Genomic DNA, 18,281 nt, shown 5'->3' with positions numbered 1-18,281 from the left:
GATTCGATTATATTTTCGATTCTAAAGGCAGGATTCGATTCGATTTTCAATTATGAATAATTAATTAATTAATTATTTGTAGCCTACCGTTTAAACTACCTGACCTGCATGATCTTTGTTTTACCCATAAACAAATCATACAGCAAGATACACACACCACCTGTCAATCACTTTTTCTGCGGGACTCGTGAATAGGCAGTGATCTGTGTCGTTATAATGGCGTCGGTAAAAAAGACGCACAACCAACAGGAACCAGCCAACAGTATCTGAGGTGTTCGCTAAAATGACTAAGTACAAGTGAGTGAAAGATTGAAGCAGTCCTCTGACTGCCTGGACCTGCTCTCTCGAGCGCATGGCTGTGAGTGCGTCTGTATGGTCACGTGATGTGCATTTTCAGAGGTAGAGAGGAAGAAGAGCTGCTCAGAAATGCTACACGCCACTGTGGATGTCAAATCGTTGTCGTTCTAAAATGCCATTTAAAAACAAAGACAGTGTAAACAGGGCCTGAGTGTGTACTTTTCGCGAGCGGATTTGCAACGGGGGCGGGCGGAGGATCGCTATACCGGTGTTGTCTATCGGACGAACCGTTCGTAATACGTACATAGCAGAGCTTGCAAAACTGTGTTTTTTTTTTTGTCAACAACACGAACGTTGTCAACATAACTCACTGGAAATCCAAAATGCTTACACACCGGCGACTTCATTGAAAGAGGAGAGGGTTTAAGCTCTGTCGACGGGTCTCCTGCTTCTGCAGTTTAACAAGCACTTCAACAAGCCTGTTTTTTTCCCGCTTGGCAAGCCAAGCTGACGTGACATGGGGGCGTGGCAGCATCGACGATTCTATTTTTGGATTTTATAATCGAAATTGAGCATAAATTTTGATTTTGATCGTGACACCCCTACTTAGAAGTGATCAGATTAGAAACATACGATGGTGCTAGGTTATACAAAGTTTTATAAACAAAGAGTAAAATTGAACCGGAAATGAACCAGCAACCAATATACATACATTAGTGATTGCAAAATTGGTGTGATGTGATCATACTTGTGGCAACTCATGAGCAAACAGGCGGCCCATTTTAGACTATTTGAAGTCTAGAAATAAGATGAAGGTAGACCAATATATAAAGAATACAATAATCTAATCACGTGGAAACCCTTTCTGCTTAAGAGTTTCTCTTTGTTTGTTCTCAGTCTTTCAGGCGGTCTCATCAAAGTTGACAACAAACAACTAAGAAACAATAATTTAAAAAACAAACATTAAATGTAAGACGTAAAAAAGCTACTGGAATTACATTTTTTTACTCAAAATTTCAAGATGACTTCTAATCTTTTACTTCCTTTAACCATACCCAATGTACAATGTCCTACAAATGAACTCCCTTTTCACCGTATACAATATAATTGACTTACTTTTAACCAATGAATAAGATTTTAACCATTACATTATGTCCATTTCTTTAGTGAACGACACCAATCTTTAAGCAACTTCACTATTCCTATGTCACAATCTTTAATTATTCTAGAATATTAACTAATTTTACTTGAAATGTTAAAAATCTAATAGCATAAAGTGAAAAAAAAGGCATCAACAAAACTATTAACATGCACTACCCATGACCAAGATCATTCCCATGTATCTTTGGATTTGTAATAGGTCTGAAAAAGTCCTAACCAGACTTACTTTCAAGTGTTGCTCTCAGTCAGTCTTCAAAGTGTCTTGCGTCTGGAGACTGACATGACACACCGTTTTGCCTCCAGCTCTCTGCGCTTCTTCTCGCCCTCAAAAATACATGACAGAAGCACAACAAAGATCCTCATCAACTCTATTTTTTTTCGTCTTCTCTCTGATCGGCTCTCAAGTCTCTGACAGTGGTAAACACTATACAGCTTTACACACTCGCGCTCCACAGGCACAGAAGAGGAACTAGAGGTGAGATGTGTGTGTATGTGTGTGTGTATGTGTATATGCATAGAGCAGTAGGAGGAGGAGAAGTGCTACGCTACAGCGCTGTATTCTCCAGTGTCTTTTATTGCTGAATCAGAGTTAACCCAAAGCAGAGGTGACATTGCTGCAATTTCCCCCTGGCAATGAGACGAGTCTGCACACAACAAAGAAGATCATACGCTTCTGCAAATGTGCTGCTTCTTAAAAGTGAGCATGGCATTAAAATAAAAATATAAATAATAATAAATAGTGTATATAATAAAATATACACTATCACCAGAAAGAATTGTAATGCATCATTTGTAAGTCGCTTTGGATAAAAGCGTCTGCTAAATGACTAAATGTAAATGCATCATAATAGGTTGTATAAAGTATGGATTTTGCTCAAAATATTGATTTACACAGTTAATTTTTAACAATACCTTACAGGTTGTTTTACATTGACGTCACAAAGATGGTGTACTAGATAAGGCAATAAATAATAATGATTTCGGCATTGTTTTAAATGCACATTCCGGCTACATTCTAGCCTGTAATGCCTGCTTTTGACAATCCACTGCATTCCCGGTGGATAAAATCAAGTCCCACCCTACATTTTTTTCTTATAGCGAACATCCTGTTTTATGCAAGTACTTACTTACTGTCACACACACGCTTTGTGTCAGCTTTTTTTAAATTAATAAATTTGTATTTTTGGAGCTTTGGTGTGGCCGCCTTTGATGAGTATTTAATTTGCACCTTTTGCGTTTTTTGGCTGAGCACCCAGTAAAGAGGGATGTGCGTGCTTTTGTACAGTTTAGCATTATGGATGTGACATTTGCAGTAAAAATTCTAAACATAAATTCACAGAGAAAGTATATGTTAACATTATATTGAAACATCGGTTTATATTTTACAAAACAACAAACCACAGAATTATGGCATAAGAAAAATATCAATCAGTAAACATGCTTTAAACTTTAAATAAGGAAAATAAACATGTGTTATTAATGGGACCAAAAAAAAGTTTGCAAGTTTACAGTATACTTTGTAGAAATTCTATTAATTAAACCGCACAACCCAAAAGAAACAATGCTCATATGTGCTGACTCTCTATACAACAAAAATGATTGATTTCCATTTGACATAATTGCATTTATAAGAAAAAAGCTTTGTATGGAATTGCTCATATAGTAAAATAGTAATCTAATATATAGTAAATAGTAATATATAGTAAAATCATAAAAATATAAATCTCTTATATTCATTTATATTTAGTTATTTTAGTTTCAATGTAAATTCAACATAAATGTGACTTTAAAACTGATATATATATATATATATATATATATATATATATATATATATATATATATATATATATATATATATATATATATATATATATAATTACTAAAAGCACATTAACTAAATTACGAATAAAAACAGAACAGGTTAAAAATGGCAACCAATTAATACAATCTACACTTCCAGAATATTTTATTTTTTCCAGCAACTATAATAGATTGTTAAAATACTGACACTAATTTTCATTAGTTTGAATACTGATATAAATATCCTGATAGATTGCACTTTTTTGTCAGACATTTAGTCAGAACAAGGTGGATTATGAAAGTAAAAAGTAGTAATGCTGTTTTAGGTCAGTGTCCATCAAAACGTAACAGTGATATGAGAACAGACACTTAAAAAGGACAATTAATATTATCAAATCTAAACTTTAGCTCTGAGACAGGCTTATAAATAGACTTGTTAGAGATGATATACCGTAGCAGTGCTGACTTGTTTGACTAAATGAATTTGACATACTCATTTTTAGAAAAAACTAAAATATATCAATTCAAAATTCATATGATCTTCCCTATAACATCCATCACTGAATTAAGTTTTATTTCATACCACCATAAACTTTATTTAGCTAAAAGATGTGATATCTCATGTTGGTGTCATTCATTTTCCTTCTGCTAAGTCCCTGTATTCATCAGGAGTCGCCACTTATCCAGCATATGTTTTACACAGCAGAAGCCCTTCCAGCTGCAACCCAGTACTGGGAAACACTCATATGCAACAGGCAGCTTAGTTCATTCTCTTCACCTTTGGCACATGTCTTTGGACTGTGGGGAAAACCGGAGCACCCGGAGGAAACCTATGTGAACCAGGGGAGAACATGCACACTCCACACAGAAACGCCAACTGACTCAGCCGAGACTCAAACCAGCGACCTTCTTGCTGTGAGGCGACAGTGCTAACCACTGAGCCACCATGTCGTCCTCATGTTGGTGTATCGATCAAATAAAATGTACAAAAGTGATTTTATATAGAAAATAGGCATATTAAAATGTAAGCATCTAATAAAAGTTTTCAAATCGCTTTTGAGAAAAACAAGTAATTTAAATAATGGCTGAGAAATGTAAGAATGTTCCATTGACATAGAGCATAACAAATTTATATAAAATTAAGCAGCATAAACATTCTGACCAGCACTAATTCAAATTTATAAAAGAATAATTCTTATAAACACAACTGTCAGAGACACAAAATATGTGTGACAAAATGAAACTGCCATGATTTCTATTTTTTTGCCAGAAATAATGGCGTCAAATTAATATTCTTACAGCCAAGACACCGTTTTGAAAGAGAAAACTCCTCTCTAGCATAATATTCACCAAGAGATCCTCACAACTGTCTGCCTCACAGCTCAACTCCTCTGTCTGTAGTCAGCATATATTTAACAACACACCGACTAGCACATCAGCCTGATCCTGGCTTGCATTTTAATAAAGGCTGATTATGCGTTATCAGTTTAACACAGTCACAGAGACACAGGAAGCACTGCATCTTTTCTCGCACTCACCAGGAGCGACTGAGTGCCGCCAATAGATGGAGAACCTCTGAATTATTCGCTCACATCCAGCTCTCAGCGGCCCCTGCGACTCTGCTGGCCGTGGTGCACCAAGAATGAGAAATACTGTGTCTAGCAGCTTACATTTGGAGAACAGCCATCTAATTTGCAGTAAAAGCAGATAAGGAATGCCTCTTGAACTCCATACTCGATATTAGGATTGGATATTGATATTGCTTGGATTTTTTTTACAATACAGTGGAGATTTGATACTTGAGAATAAAAAACTGGTGTCTGATATGATACTGTTTTCACTGGAACTATACCAGAATTCTGTAACTAGAATTGCCAGCGGTACTTAAGCTTTGATTGTCTGTCATCAAATTTAATGATGTTATGCTGTTAAAGTTATGCATTTGCTATCAGAAAGTAATGTTTTTGTTAGCAAGAAGTTGCCAGGCAACAGAGGCATGCATATTTAAAGTCACAGGAAAGAGTGGAAGACACCAGTGGCAGACACCGGAATGCATGCTGTCACTCTGACCACTATAGTTCTAGGTAGAAATAATCAAAAGTCTTTTATGTTTTGAAATTTTAATAAAATTATAATGTTCAAATAAATCATGCACATATTTAGTGAAGGTGAGGGAATTACAGATATGTTTGTTTTATTTCAACAAAGTTATTCCAAAGTATACCTCTGTAGTTCTAGTGTTAAAAAAGGAGCCAAAGAGGCTATGGATGACATTAAAGAACAACTTTGTTATTGAAAACAAAACAAAAAAGTAATTGAACAATACATTACACTTTTTAAAATCTAATTATATATAACAAATTCAGAATAAAAACTCAGACAGCTACAAAGCAAATAACTACAGTACAATTGAACTCTTATTAGAAATAGTGGATTCTGGAATTCAGTATTCTGATTGGCTGATCAGGACATTCCAAAGTATGCTATTCCCAGATAATAAAAGCTTAAACCAATAACACAGGCTCATCTGGATACTACAAGCAGTTAGTGAGTATAGTTGTTTGGCTGCACCTTGTGAGTGAATAATTTGTAGGTTAGTGGAGGCTGCATTTAACCATGTTTGCTTCTGCAAACTTTGCTTAATTATAATGTTTGTAAATTATAACAGCACAGATCAATGTGTTGTGTCTATACTGTTTATTGCCCATTTATTATTATGGCTACTAGACACAAAATGCAAACAATTAATGTACATCTAAGAAGTTGTTTTCACAGAAAAAGTCTAATACAAAATAGCCATGCTTTATTCTGCGAGAACAACTACCTGCAGTAGATGTGCGTTATCTGTCACCTAACCATAAAAGTATTAATAATAGCAAAGTAGTTTGTCTTTTAGTTTGCTATAAACCAGTTTCCAATTTCATAAATAAAAAAGTAAAACTACCAATTTGCAGCCTCTAGTAAAAAAACCTATTATAAAATTAATATTATAATTAAAATTCTCTTATTACACTGACTTATTGCATGTCCAGCCTTATCATAAAAATCACTTAAACGAATAAATGAACGATACATTTCCAAATAAATACAATGCTCAGCATATATAAGTACACCCCTCACAAATCAATCTTTTATATTCATTTTTTAACAGGAAGCTATACAATATTATATATGTGCATATACATTAGATTAGTCAGTACTGATGCCAAATCTGGAGCTTATCTAACAAAAAAAAAAAAAAAAAAAAAACTTACGATAATGCTCCAAAAGCTAGTGTGAAAAATATTAAATACAAATTTTTAAAAAGAGGAAAAAAATCATCCGATTATTGTTGTCTTTGGTGCTGTTTCCTGTTTCTTTTCTTACTGTGAAGCAAAAAATGAACTGGGGTTTGATGCTAAATGTAACCAAAGTAGTGCAAAAACACCGGTATAAAGCCCATGTACACACTGCTCAAACATAATATGCACAGTTAGCTGAAGTTAAGCTGCACATACAGTAAGTAGGTCTCACAATAATAACAAATTACAGTTATATTACTGTAAATGCAACTGGTTAATATGTAGCCTATGTGATTCCTTCATAAAAGAGAATCATGTTTTCAACTTCCTGCCCCTCTGATTTCAATCGACAGCTCAGGCATTTAAGTGGTACCACCAAAATGAAGCACAGTAATCTTTATTCTGATTTAGTCTGATACTGTAAATGGCACCCAGTTTTGGTAGCCAACAATACTCAGAATATGTACAAATGTATACAGCAATACCAGTAAAACAGAGCTGTATTTAGCCACATTATTCTATTCTTCTGAATGGCCGCTTCGTGGCATTCCTGTCTAGTTGGTGATTCTGAGAAATCCTTCAAGCATAGTAGAATCAATACAGTCGATGAGGATTAGATTTACAGGGGAAGAAGGGAAAGCAATCTGGTGTGTGTTACCGAACCAATCTAACAGGTCAATGGCATGTAATGCGTCCAGATATTGCATTAGAACCCCAAATTACATGCTACAGATAGGTTCAGACAAAAAAGCTAGATGGTCTGTGTGAAGTCTGTACTGAATTGTGATTAATTTTACTATAAATTGTATTAGGGTCAAAGACGAGGTATCTTAATTTGGTGTCCAATTCTAATTCAATTTATAACACCATATTAAATGAGAGCGTCTTTTTTATGCTTCAAATGACTGAATAAACTGTTAATGGCCAATCATTATTTAACACAACAGATATATTCAGGTAAAAAATACTGTACTTATTAACATACATAAAACACCAAGTGATTTTGTGAAATGTTATCATATTTTGTCTTATAAAAACTTTCCTGATAAAAAGATGGACGCTTTCAATTTAATTACTCCTTAGAAATTACATTTACATTTAGTCGTTTAGCAGATGCTTTCGATCAAAGTGACTTTCAATTGAGGAGGCATTCAGGGAATCAACAAAAAGAGGCAACCCTTCTCTCTTGAATAGAGAGAAGGGTGTTTCTACAAGTGGTTTGTCAAGCCCACTCACCTGTCATAAATGCTTTAACTTTGGTTAAAGTGTGAGAGAGATGAAAGGGTGTTTATTCTTCAGGTGGTTTGTCAAGCCCACTCACTTAATTTTCATTCACTAGTATTCTGGGGTTTTTTTTTTGTGATGAAGTCATGATGCTAAATGACATTTTAGTGGGTGTCTTCAGTATATCATGATAAAAATGTATGATTTTTATAGACCATTAATTTGGTCTAAAAAAATCTAATCTAAAGGGGGAAAAGATCAACTGCACTCACTTTATAATAATATGAAAAAAACTTAATAATATGAAATAAATTCTTAAAATAAACAATTCATATAAATTATGATTTTTTTTTTTCAAAATTATAAACATGGGAGTGGGAGTTAATGCAAAACTTCCCTTATTTTCTCTACTCTTATTGAAAAAAGGGCGATTCTGCAGGATGGTGTAAGATGCAGTTTGACCAGCTAAAACTAGATGAACACCAGATTTATCCAGCAATGTCCAGTTTAAAACAGACCAGAATAGGACAAGGGATTTTTTTTTGCCTGCATAACAGAGAATACGCCAAAATGTTCATGGTCTGCCATCTGTTTAAAGCTGAATAAAATGATATAGAACAAGCAATGTATACTGCAGGCATCTCTGGACTCCTTTTATTTTTCTGGTTGAATTGCTTGTATTGATTGCAGTCTGGTTATATTCATTGGGAAAGAGTATTTTTAAAAAGGGTCACCTGAGATGCACAAACTTTTATTCACACCATTTACATCTATGATTCTCATCCAGACAGAAATCAATAAATAACTATGGTAACCATGATTTAGTTTCCCCACTCTTGACAAAAGCTATACGGGGGATATTTAATATGCGTTTATTGTGTTATATCACAGTTTCGTATTTTCGGACACTGTTTATTAAGAATAATGTAGGTGGATGAGGTGCAGAAAAGTCCAGTCTAAACTTCACTATTGGGGAGAATAAAAAATATTTCAATTTTAGATTTTTATTTATTAACTGTATCAATTTAAAAATGCATAAATAATTGAATAAATAAGATCAAAATTACACTGATTTAGTGATTAGGGACAACTATAATATTAAACATTCACAATATAAATAAAATAAACCACAAAAGCCTTAGCTTACATTTTAGGACGGGGTTCTTCACACACTAGTTAATAGATACTACACAGACAATTACACCACGGCGTCAGACAGATTATATTATAACCCCCTTCTTATACCATTACTTTTTAGAAACAAAAAACTCGTTCAACATTAAAAATACACTATGCTACAAGCCACACAGCTATCTTGACATCTCAGAACTGTGAATTTAAAGTATATAAAATTTAGTTTTCCCTCACTAACCCGAATTTGCTTACTGACGTCATCATACTCGCTAATGGTGAATTTGTAGTAACGTTAGCCTACAAGCCAAATTTCAGACCACAAAGCCCTGCTTCTTCTGTAGTGAGCATACAGTGTATAGTGAGGGTGACAGAAGGGGGCTCTCGGAGTAAGAAACCGCCCCTTCGGCTCTCCTCCACACTAAAGTAAGCAGCTGCATTGTTCATCCAGCAGCACTGCCTCAAATTCTCCCGCAGAGCCTCACTCGAGCACCGAATGACCGACACAAAAGCTCTCCGCGCGCAGATCACAACTGTTAACGCTAGTACTCACCTGTCAACTTGGTCGCGTGTCTTTTGTTCAACAAGCTCCCGATCGCAGCGTCTGCAATTTGTGAAGTTGCTTTCGATTTTGGCTCGAGCAGACGACGCTCGGATCAATCTGTCTTTTAAAAAGTTTCACTTCCAAAACCGCGCTGTCACAGATGCTCCTCTGCGTGCGTCGGATGAGTGACAGCGGGATTCATCAATGTCACCACCGCTGCTGCTGCTACTGCTCACAGCTCCATCCGAGCACGCGTCTTTCTCTGTCTGGTTATCTTCAGTGATGCTCGGGCTTTATTTCGTGGCGGAATCTCTGCATCATTTCAGTCTCTTGTGAGTCAGTTTAATGGCATATATCTGCCCCATCCCTCTCTCTCACTCTCTCTCTTCCGCACTGCTGACAGATCCCCGACTGACCGACCGAGCTACGGAGCGAGGGAGCGCAGCTTCAAACATTACAGCCCGTCACATGCACTCGGTCATCGGCTTTCATTCACGAGACACGCTGCATTTTCATCTGGAGAATTAGCCAGTGTGAAGTTAAATAGCGTCTCTTAGCATGTGCAATGATACCACGCCAACAGAAAGCTTGGATGAACTTCACGATCCATCAAACATTTCCCTTTTCTTTTACTATGCTCGGGTCCTAAAGTCCGCCGGGTTCACGGCGCATCAGTCTTCGCTTCAGACGCCGCGCCCACAGAACCGCCCACAGCCCGCTGGACACAAAACTACAAAACACACATTACCAGCTCTGATTAATTAGAATTACGCGACACACCAATATACTTATGTACACACCAATAAAAAAGGGGTACACTAATTCATGGAGGTGATTAGAGCACAAACTAACTTTGCGGAAGCAGCAATTTTAGTGATGTCCGAAACTAGTTGTGGTCATTATGAAGTGTACTTACTCAATCCCACCCACATTTCACCAGAATGCAGACCAGGATTCTGTCGTGGTTGGTAAGTTTCAACGTAAAATACTATTTAATTAAAGCATAGCAATGTTTAGACTTTGGCTAGTTGCCATATCAACATAGTATACTCCCAGAGTCGTTTATATTGAAGTTGATTTTCAGCCACACCATGTTGTTTTTTTACAACATCTAATTTTTACAAGGTGGGTTGTTAGCCCAACGCTCAACCCCCAACCTGAAGGACCAGGGCATACACTAAGGACAATTTAGCTTACCCAATTCACCTGTACCGTATGTCTTTGGACTTGTGGGGGAAACCAGAGCACCTGGAGGTTTTGGATAAACACAAATACTGGGAGAATAAACTCCACACAGAAATGCCAACTGACCGAGCCGGGCCTCGAACCAGCGACCTTCTTGCTGTGCCGCGATAGCACTATCCACTGCACTTCCATACTGTAATCATACAGTAAACAACAAAATAAGTAAAAGTCATAATGTATTATAATATATATATATATATATATATATATATATATATATATATATATATATATATATATATATATATATATATATATATATATATATATATATATATATATATATATATATATATATAGTTTTTTTTACAGTGTAGACGTTCAAAACCAAAACTCTAAGTTTCCTCAGTCTTAGTTGAAATTTTTTATAGACAGCCTGGGTGTCATTAACAACCCCTGGATATTTATGTGCCAACAATTTCAGTGTCCAACTCCAAACCTTTAATCAGGCCCGGATTGGCTAATCGGGAGGACCATGAGTATTTCCAGTATTCCCATTTTTATTTATTTATTTGACCATAGCCTCACTCTTTTAATTCCTTATTTTACCAAAACTCCAAACTCCCACACACTGTAAAAAATTCCTGTAAATTTACGGTGAAAATAAACAGCAAAATACTGTTTTAATGTAAAAACAGCAAGTTGCCGTTTTTTACAATGCATCATGGGAAGACTTGCTCACTTCAGATTGAGTGGTTGAGCAACAACAGTAAGGGCACTGTAATTTAACGGTTTTATACCATATTTTTTTCTGTGTACACAAGACGCCATTTTGGATTATCTACATGAGGTAAGTTTGCAGCTCCATATGTGACTAACTATCTGTAAAGTACCTGTTAGTTTTTAAAATCACATGTAAACATCCAATAAACACACAACTGCAACAATGATTTGACTGTGTGAATTTGAAAAGCAAGATTAGCATAAGGACTCGGTAACGTTAGTCCTCACATCTCCTGGAGCCTGGATGGATATTTTACCTGAACTTTTAGGAACAGTGAAAATGTTGAACGTTATAATTTGTGGTTACATGAACTGGTACATTGCCCTGCATTTTATGACAGATTTGAATTGCGTGCCTCTGTTTGAAACTCCAAGGTACTTACAAGAAAGGATAATTGGATAATTTGGATATTTTCGACGAGGTAAGAAGCTATATCTGTAAACGTACTATCTTTAAAATACTTATTAAATTTAAATATCATGCCATAAACATCCAATCAACACATAACCAAAGCACCTGTTTATTTAATTGCAGGATACGACCGTTTGAATGTCTTGAGAAGAGAAAGGGGGTAACTTTAGCCTAATTTAGCAAGCTAACGATAGCTGGAGGACTCATATTCACATCACACACAGGTAAGAATGTTAAACCTAGATTTTACATGAACTTTGAGTGAAGATCGTACAGAATCTTTTTTTTTTTCATGTGGTTACATGTGTAACTTGCATATTTGGTCCATTTTATTACAGATACACCTTTTCATTTGCAACTCCGGTGCTTCTAAAAATAACATTTTAAGATCGAGTGAGACCTTTGTTATTTTTACGTTATTGCAGTTGGTTTATATAGAAATTGACTAGAGTTACGATCAGATTTTATGCTTGGTAACGTTACCTAAAGTAGCAGAGCTTTTAATCTTTTTTGTGAGTAAGGAGTAACTGCTATTATAATAAAAATTCTTTACAATTCGTTTTTGACCAATAGATGTCTGCCACCACTGCTAATCTTGAAAAGATGGGTAACCTGCCAGTGACTCCTCATTTGATTCTGCCTGGTAAGTATTTTGTGATTAAGATAGGGAAAAAATCTAATTTGTGTCCCGCTATAGACTTTGCTGGTTTGTATTTGACGAAATAGATTCATTCGTTTTTAATTCATTAAAGCAAAGTCTCATTTAGTTAGAAATGTATGTATTTGTTTTGATCTGATACCCAAAGAAATAAACTTGCCTTTTAGAAGCCTAATTATCCTTTGGTATTACTATTGACATACTATTGTCAATGTTTTAACACATGCTTAAGACATTCTGTCACTTTTCATTATCTTTGAATCTCAGATTACCTGGTTTGATTTCATGTAGTTGCTTATTATAGTTATTTAAATATTTATTTTAATTTTGAAAAATGATATTGTATGGCTTTATCACGTCTTGCATAATTTTATCATGGACCTTTCTACACCAAGCCTTTCAAAACAAATGATAAATCACAGAATTAATCTCCAGAATAATTCCTAAATAATACTTTAATCAACCAATTTATTAAAGGTTCAGATGATACTTTGGGCCAGTGGATAAAACAATGGATGATCAGCATGGAAGGCAGAGTAATCTGTGAGGGTGAGCATGCACACTGGAATTCCTTCAAAGGTAATATGTTTGCACTTACATATTTTTAGTTTAATTTAGCATGAGGACTTCATGGAATAGAATATTGTTATGTCCCACTTGTCACATGTGTGTTTGTGTGTATACACTACAAGTGAAAAGTTTGGAATCAGAAATATATATATATATATATATATATATATATATATATATATATATATATATATATATATATATATATATATATATATATATATATATATATATATATGTCGTATAATAAGCTTCTTGTGCTCACAAAGGCTAAACAATACTGTAATAGAAACAAGGACAAATACATCAAAAACTGTGATATAGTGAAATGTCAGTTAAATAGTATATATTTATCATAAACTAATTAAATCATGTACTGGTATTTTATTGTATTTAGTTTAAAATGTGATTCTTGTATTTTAAAGTTAAATTTTGATCATCATTAAAAATACTAGTCCTCAGTGTCACATAATTCTCATGGTGCTAAATATAACCATCTGCTAAGAATAAACATTTATTGTTGTTGTCATAACTTTGTGAAACAATGCAATACACATTATTCATTCATTTTCTTTTCGGCTTAGTCCCTTTATTATTCCAGGGTTGCCACAGCTTAATGATCCGCCAACTTATCCAGCACATGTTTTATGCAGTGGATGCCCTTCCAGCTGCAACCCATCTCTGGGAATCATCCATACACACCCATTCACACACATACACTATGAACAATATAGCCTACCCAATTCACCTGTACCACATCTTTAGACATATGGGGGAAACCAGAGCACCAGGAAGAAACCCACGTGAACACGGGGAAAACATGCAAACTCCGCACAGAAACGTCAACTGACCTAGCCAAGTCTCGAACCAGTGACCTTCTTGCTGTGAGGTGACAGCACTACCTACTGCGCCACCACGTCAGTACACATTATACAATACTATTTCAAAGTACCATTGAAAATTAATTACTTTTACTCATCAAACTAAATTGTTCAAGCATGAAAGTAAATTAGACAACGCGGTGGCTCAGTAGGTAGTGCTGTCACCTCACAGCAAGAAGATTGCTGGTTCAAGCCTCGACTGGGTCAGCATTTCCGTGTGGAGTTTGCATGTTCTCCTTGTGTTCGCGTGGGCTTCCTCCGGGTCCTCCGGTTTTTCCCACAATCCAAAGACATGCGATACAGGTGAATTGGGTAAGTTAAATTGTCTGTAGTGTATGAGTGTGAATGAGAGTGTATGGGTGTTTCCCAGTGATGGGTTGCAGATGGAAGGGCATCCGCTGCGTAAGACATATGATGGATAAGTTGGCGGTTCATTCCGCTGTGGTGACCCCAGATTAATAAAGGGAAAAAGCCAAAAAGAAAATGAATGAAAGAATGAATAAAAGTAAATTAATTTTTTATAATGCAAAAAAGATTTAAAAAAAAAAATTACTTTTTTTTTTTTTTATCAAACAATGGTAAAAATGTATCAGTTTCCAAAATACTTTGAAGCTTTTTTTTTTTAGCACTGATCATTATAAGAATCAATATTAGTGGTTTTGTACCAATAATATAATGATTTCTTAAGGATCATGTGACACTAAATTAAATGTGAAACTAAGTTCAATAAGAAAAAAAATAAAAATTTAAAAATTTGAATTATTTAAATTGTGTAGTAACTAGGGATGTAACAAAATTGTAAATACCGTCATACAGCAATAGTAATTTTTTTTCATTATTAGCGTAGGCGCATGACTCAATAAAACTATATTTCTGAGAAAAGTTTGCTTAGGCGAATGAAGCGAAAGGGAGGTAGCAGGAACTACAATTCCCATCAGCCCAGGATGATTCCCATCATCCTTTGCGGTCTGTTGTCGCTACAGATCCAGTAATGCGGAAATGGAGTGTGGTGCTAGTAGCTGGGAATAAAAAGAGCTGGAAATGATCGAACCTAAAGTGGGTTTCAAATCGGATGTTTGAAAGCATTTCGATTTCTCTCTAAAAAGATACAAGAAAGGAGAAAAGGTGACAGACAAATAAAAAAACAGTATGCAGGCACTGCCAGACTGTGGTGAAATTTAAGTCGGGGAATACGACTAAAAACAGTCATGGGGACTGCAGAACACAGCACACTTGTTAGATTGATGCAGACATTGACATGTACCGCAAAGAGACCTCTATCTCACTCATGGCTTGTCCTCTCAAGTGGGGGAAAGACAATGCACAACGTTACCCACTGCTGTCAACCTTGGTTAAATCATATCTCTCTGTTCCAGAAACCTCAGTCCCAAATGAGAGGGGTTTTTCTGTTGCAGGGGACATGCCCAGAGATCCCAGCTTTTACCAGATTTTAGTTATATGATAATTTTCCTTAAAAAACCCATCTCTATCTAAGTGAGTGAGTGATTAAATGTTGAATGTGATGAGTTTTCAACAATACTAAATTGAAACTTTATATATATATATATATATATATATATATATATATATATATATAGTTTAATAGTTTAATAGTTTTTTGTTATTAAAATTTAAAAATTGAAGTTCCTGTTTCGAAACTTACAGATAGATGGCTAATTTGTATGTCATTGATATGTTCAGTGCTAAGGTAAATAAACACTTTTGGGTCTTTTTTCAAGTCTTTTCATTAGTTTTGTTTTTTCCTGTAAATTATTCAATAAGTATGCCATTCATACTGAGGTATTATCGTACAGTGAAATTCTGATACTGTTACATCCCTAGTAGTAACACTTTAAAATTCAACATTTTTACTTTATTTTTGATAAAATAAATGCAGCCTTTGTGAGCAGAATAGCCTTTTTAAACATGACGTCTAAAAACTTTGTCCTTCAGATTAATATTTTGAATAGAATGCTTTACAATTATATTTTTGTGCATAAACATTAGATTAGTCAAAGCCAAAATTGGAGCTAATAAACTTAGTACACGCCAGTGAATATTTTGAATATTTTGATGAAAAATAATATTTATTGATGAATAAATACATCTTTAATAATAACAGGAATAACAGGAAAAAAATATTACTCTGTTTAATAAAACTGTTTTGTTTAAATGCATCAATATATATTTGTCTATATTCACTGAGGAATTTATACAAATATAAATTTTTTAAAGGGGCTGTTCGTTTATGCTGAACACTATATGTGGTGTGTGTGTGTGCGTGCGTGTGTGTGTGCGTGCGTGGTGGTCAAAATTATTAGCCTCCTTGATTTTTTTTTCTTTTTTCAATATTTACATATTTATGATTAACAGAGCAAAGAATATTTCACAAAATTTCTGATATTATTTCTCCTGGAGAAATTTGTTCTGATTTTTAGCTAGAATAAAGGTAGTTTTTATTTTTTTAAAAAACATATTAAGGTCAATATTATTAATCCCCTAAAGCAATACATATTTTTGATTGTTTATAGAACAAACCATCGTTATACAATGACTTTAATTAACCTAATTAACCTAGTTAGGCCTTTATATGTCACCTTAAGCTAAACACTAGTATTTTAAGAAAATATAGGCAATTATTATCTGCTGTCATCATGGAAAAGATAAAAGAAATCAGTTATTAGTTTTTACAAATTAGTTATTAAAACTAGTATGTTTAGAAATGTTGAACAAATCTTCTCTTTGTTAAACAGAAATTGGGGAAAAAATATATATATTATATTATATACAGTTGAAGTCTGAATTATTTGCCCCGTTTATTTTTTTCCCCTATTTCTGTTTAACGGAGAGAATTTCTTCAACACATTTCTAAACATAATAGTTTTAATAACTCATCTCTAATAACTGATTTATTTTCTCTTTGTCATGATGACAGTAAATAATATTTGACGAGATATACTTCAAGACACTTCTATACAGCTTAAAGTGACATTTAAAGGCTTAACTGGGTTAATTAGGTTAACTAGGCTGATTAGGGTAATTAGGCAAGTCATTATATAGCAATGGTTTGTTTTGTAGACTATCTAAACATTATATAGCTTAAAGGGGCTAGTAATTTTGACCTTAAAATCAATATTTAAAAAGTAAAAGTCAAAATAAAACAAGACTTTTTCCTGAAAAACAAATATTATCAGATACTGTGAGCATTTACTTGCTCTGTTAAACATCATTAGGAAAATAATGAAAATAAATAATTCAAAAAAAGGGGCTGATAATTCTGACTTCAACTGCACATAAATAATAGCAAATAGGGACTTAAACTATGTACACACACGTCACTGGTGTTGTTCAAAAATCAAACATTTTAACATTTGAATGCCCTTTTCATGTCTTTAATCTTCATCATATAATAATAACCTTTTTTCAGGGAAAACCATTTTAGTGCTGCAAAAATGCATGTGCTTTTTCACTAAAATTTTCTTTCAGAACAGAAAATCACTTTTGCAGATAGTTTATTTATTTTTGTAAGTCATACAGTTTTAAATACCTTGTTCACAGAAAATCTTTTATTCTTATTATTCAGATGCTTTGCTGGCATAAATCCAGAGAGGGGAACCAAGGCTGTGAGAGGAAATGTGACGTCAAAAAAAACTGGCAAGACAGTTCAGAAGAAGACCATGACTGTAAACCCCAAGGTTTCAAACCTTTTAAAGAAACTAATGGACTTTGAATGGGACTTTATTTAAAATGCAGCTAGCTTGCACCCCCCTACTTTTGCAACACAGAGGCCTTTTTTCTTTATTTGCTGAAGCTCAATTTGGGGCTATAAATTTTTTATATTTTATATCCAAGACTCAATTGTAAAGTGGCTATTTATTAATTTTTTCTATGACATTCGGTAAGTTGCTTCTTGTTGTACAATGCTGAATACAATCTTAACATTTCTGGAGAACTTACAATTTTTGCCTGTTCTTTGGCTTAATATTTTCACAAACACAATGCAGATTTCATTTTGTGTTGTTTGAAAATAAAAATGTGAAATATAACTTGGATTTATTTCTCTTTTTGAATCATTTTAATCTGAAATAATATGGTTAAATATGGATTGTAATTTAACAGCTTTATGCTTCTAAATAACAGATGCATGCTGTAGATAAAATGTAAAAAAGGTAGGGCACTGTATTTTTACATTAGAATAACAGTGGTATGCTGTATCTTACAAAACAGTATCATGCTGTTAATTTAAAATGGCAGGGCACTGTATTTTTACAGTTCCATAACAGTAGATTACTGTGGCAAAAAAAACTGTATCATGCTGTTAATTTAAAACGGTAGGGCACTGTATTTTTAC

At 34.3% G+C, this 18,281-nt stretch overlaps 1 protein-coding gene and 1 long non-coding RNA gene across 5 annotated transcripts in view; one reads left to right on the top strand and one right to left on the bottom strand.

The window, feature by feature from the left end:
- camkk1a (calcium/calmodulin-dependent protein kinase kinase 1, alpha a) overlaps positions 1-10,042 on the bottom strand; it is a 136,524-nt gene extending 126,482 nt beyond the window's left edge. For 2 of the 4 annotated variants that reach the window (XM_087251877.1, XM_087251881.1), the window contains exons 1-2: positions 9,451-10,042; positions 1,685-1,782 (exon numbers count right to left, since the gene is read on the bottom strand). The gene's annotated coding sequence lies outside the window, so the exon portion shown is untranslated. The remainder of the gene's footprint in view (positions 1-1,684; positions 1,783-9,450) is intronic. The other 2 variants (XM_087251874.1, XM_087251878.1) reach the window with 1 other exon arrangement.
- A 1,680-nt stretch (positions 10,043-11,722) lies between these two features.
- Positions 11,723-17,651, top strand: LOC147844017 (uncharacterized). The gene is made up of 5 exons (XR_015491306.1): positions 11,723-11,831; positions 11,945-12,045; positions 12,395-12,464; positions 12,957-13,058; positions 17,514-17,651. It is a non-coding gene; the product is annotated as an uncharacterized LOC147844017 (long non-coding RNA).
- The last annotated feature ends 630 nt before the right edge of the window (positions 17,652-18,281 follow it).

This window comes from Danio rerio, chromosome 5 (assembly GCF_052040795.2).
Source record: "Danio rerio strain M-AB ecotype USA chromosome 5, GRCz13ab, whole genome shotgun sequence".
Classification (NCBI taxonomy): domain Eukaryota; kingdom Metazoa; phylum Chordata; class Actinopteri; order Cypriniformes; family Danionidae; genus Danio; species Danio rerio.
Note: the sequence above shows the minus strand (reverse complement) of the source record. Positions and strands in the feature narration are given on the sequence as shown.